The sequence below is a fragment of the Schistocerca americana genome, chromosome 1, assembly GCF_021461395.2.
Source record: "Schistocerca americana isolate TAMUIC-IGC-003095 chromosome 1, iqSchAmer2.1, whole genome shotgun sequence".
In the NCBI taxonomy this organism is placed as follows: domain Eukaryota; kingdom Metazoa; phylum Arthropoda; class Insecta; order Orthoptera; family Acrididae; genus Schistocerca; species Schistocerca americana.
Window position 1 is genome coordinate 1,056,481,548 of NC_060119.1, and position 3,894 is coordinate 1,056,485,441.

At 42.3% G+C, this 3,894-nt stretch overlaps 1 pseudogene; it reads left to right on the top strand.

Annotated features, from left to right (window-relative positions):
- Positions 1 to 430: 430 nt before the first annotated feature.
- LOC124558366 lies at positions 431 to 548 on the top strand (annotated as a pseudogene).
- Positions 549 to 3,894: the final 3,346 nt, after the last annotated feature.

Consider the following 3,894-nt stretch of genomic DNA (forward strand, 5'->3'; position numbering starts at 1 on the left):
TTTTTACCGCCCACGCTTTTTCCCTCCAATACTAAATTGGTGATCCCTTGATGCCGCGGAATCTGTCCTACCAACAGATCCCTTCTTCTAGTCAGGTTGTTTCACAAATTTCTCTTCACCCCAATTCCTTTTGGTTGCTCCTTAATTGTTACGTGATCTACCCAGCTAATCTTCAGCATTCTTCTGCAGCATCACATTTCAAAAACTGCTATTCTCTTCTTGTCTAAACTGTTTATCGTCCACATTTCACTTCCATACATGGCTACATTCCATGCAAATACTTTCAAAAAAGGCTTCCTGGCACTTAAATCTGTACTTGATGTTAACAAATTTTTCTTCTCCAGAAATCCTTTTCTTGCCATTGCCAGTCTACACTTATATTCTCCCTACCTCGACCATCATTAGGTATTTTGCTGCCCAAATAGCAAACGGTAACGGCCTTGCCGCAGTGGAAACACCGGTTCCCATCAGATCACCGAAGTTAAGCGCTGTCGGGCGTGGCCGGCACTTGGATGGGTGACCGTCCGGGCCGCCATTCGCTGTTGCCTATTTTCGGGGTACACTCAGCCTCGTGATGTCAGTTGAGGAGCTACTCGACCGAATAGTTGCGGCTCCGGTCAAAGAAAACCATCATAACGACCGGGCGAGTGGTGTGCTGACCACACGCCCCTCCTATCCGAATCCTCCTCTGAGGATGACGCGGCGGTCGGATGGTCCCGATGGGCCACTTGTGACCTGAAGACAGAGTGCAAATAGCAAAACTCATCTAGTACTTTGAGCATCTCGTTTACTAATCTAATTTCTCAGCATCACCTGCTTTAATTCGACTACATTCGATTATCCGCATATTGCTTTCATTGATGTTCATCTTATATTATCCTTTCAAGGCACAGTTTTAATTATATCTCGACAAAACGAAATTAACAAATTAATTTTTGTTTGCTTGCAGATACATGTTTACTGTCCTGGCACATGCTGAATTCCCCGCGCCACAGTAGTGTAGCACGCCGCTGGAGGAGCAAAAACAAGCTAGTGAAGTCCCCTGGCGAGGCGGAGTATCGTGCGGTAATTCTTACTCGGCAGCAGCGGAAATGTTGTCTCAGAGCAGGGTTGTGATATGTACGAGAATTCTCGTACGCATACGAGAATTTCACGTTTGTACGAGGTATGAGGCAAAAGCAAATATCGTACGCAAACACACGAGAATTTTTCCTAAGGCCTAAGTTTTTAGCAACACATACACATTTGCTGGTGAAATAATTAATTCATCTTGCATATTTAATTAATGCGCCTCAGGTGTTACGGATTCATGATTAAGGACAATGTCCGCAGCTAGCAGTGGATAGCGTTGCTGCCTCTACATAACGGAGTCCCAGGTTCGGTTCCAAGCCGGGTCGGAGATTTTCTCTGTCCAGGTAGTGAGTGTTTGTGTTGTCCTCATCATCATTCAGGAAGTGCCAATATTGTAAATGGAAAGATTTGGAACTTGTACTGGCGCTGATGACCACGATGTTGAATGCTCCACAACCCAACATCATCATCATGATTAACGACTATGCCGTCTCTGTCAATCAACAACTTCAGCCATAAAGGCTTGGCACTGAGTCGTAGACTATGGCTCAACAACTGAAGTCGAGAATGAGGATTCAAAACTTGACCTTGGGGAAAAAATGAAAAAGCTAACAATAACGAGTCACCTTGTTTTGTATAGCGTTTTGCACTCAGTTCGGATTTTTAAGATTCAGAAATAGACAGATAAAACATCATTTCAAACAATACTTTCATATAATCATAAAAGAATTAATCCTACAATACTCTGGAATCCCTAGTGGAATTGTTAAATACAAACAACTGTCTTAGTAATAATAACTTCAGAACCGTGATAAGTGCAGTCAGACAGTCAGACATTAGTACTCTCGCCCTCCTTCCTCCCCTCTCCCCTCCCCTGTCCCTTCTTGGAACAATTTTATTTTTAAAACGATCGAAAGATGAATGATATTTAGTTTGTGCATGTGTGTGTGTGTGTGTGTGTATTAGAATGAATGACGAATGAATTCGTGGTGCATCGCAAGTGCTACCCACAACTATCCAAATTGAGGGTAGGTTACAAAACATACTTCCCCTGCATTACTCCTCTCCATTGGCAGTTGCTTGACCTGCACACCGCAACCCCATTTAAAATCGGACAGGATCAGACGCGTGACTTTACTTACTGTTTGTAAATCACTTGATTGCTGCTTTGTGTCTAACCACTCTAATCATAATAATAACTATGTGTACAGCACTACAGCAGCACTTATGTAGTTACTGCTGTGTCGTGCTGTTTATTAATTCTTTTATCTGTCTCGAAGCGAGTAATCAAGCAATTTCTTGACTACTGCAGTTACTATCTGCAGCTTGGAGAAGACTTTTTCTTGATATCTTTAGCTTTTGTTATGTATACGAGTATGTCTCACTAGACAATGCGCAACATGTGTGTGTAGTGGGTGGTCTATGTGAGGAACCTATAACCTCCACCGCACTAATATTACTAATTGGAAAAAATTAATTATTGATAACTCAGCTTTAGAGTATTAGAAAATTGTGGTAATAGTAATGATCATTTAAAAGAATTTAATTTCGTGAATTGTTTTTTACACCTCAGAAAATTTCATTCTACTCCTTGGGGGTAGTAACACCCAGGTTGCGAACCACGGCTTTAGAATGACACTGTATGAGGCGGCATGGTTACGGCTTCAACAAACGATACTCTCAACAATAAGTGATTCACAGCCGCAGTACGTTCTGCTGCATTCACTTACTATTCAGTTTCTGTGTTTCATGTTACTGCGTGTTGCTGTGAGTGTATACAAACATCTACATCATACTCCACAAGCCAACTAATGGTGTGTCGTGGAGTGTACTTTCGGTACCGCTATCTGATCCCTCCAACCCTATACCACTCGCGAATAGTGCGTGGGAAGAATGATTGTCGGTAAACCTCTGTATTGGCTCCAATTTCTCGAATTTTCTCCTCGTGGTCAATACGCGGGATGTATATGGGGGAAACTAATATGTTGTCTGACTTCTCTTGAAAAGCGCTGTCCCGAAATTTCAATAGTAAATCTCTCTGTGATGCACAATGTCTCTCTTGTAACGTCTACCAGTGGAGTTTGCTTAGCGTCTCCGTAACGCTGTCTCGCCAGCTAAACGATCCCGTGACGAAACACGCCGCTCTTCGTTGGATCTTCTCTATCTCCTCTATCAGTCCTACCAGATAGGGATCTCAGATAGATGAACAATACTCAAGAATCGGGCGAACAAGCACCTTATAAGCCACTTCTTTCGTGGATGAGTTACATTTCCTTAAGATTCTTCCGATGAATCTGAGTCTGGAGTCTGCTTTTCCCACTATCTATTTTATATAGTCATTCCACTTAAGGTCGCTCTGGATAATTACGCCTAGATATTTTACGACAGACGCTGTCTCCAGCTGTTTGTCATCAATAGTGTAGCTGTACAGTAGTGGATTTCTTTTCCTATGTATGTGCAATATGTTGCATTTATTTACGTTCAGGGTCAACTACCAGAGTCTGCACCATTCATCAATTCTCTGCAGGTCGTTCTGCAAATTCTTACTATCTTCTGGCGTTGCTACTTTTGTATGAACAACTGCATCATCTGCGAATAGCCTTAAAGAGCATCCGACGCTTTCTACTACATCATTTATATATATCGTGAACAGCAACGGTCCTATCACAATTCCCTGTGGTACTTCGAATATTACCTTTACATCTGTCGATTTAGTTCCGTTAAGGGCGACGTGTTGAGATCTATCTGCAAGAAAGTCTTGAATCCAATCGCAGGTCTGCTACGATACTCCGTAAGCTCATATTTTTTTCATTAAACGGCAAA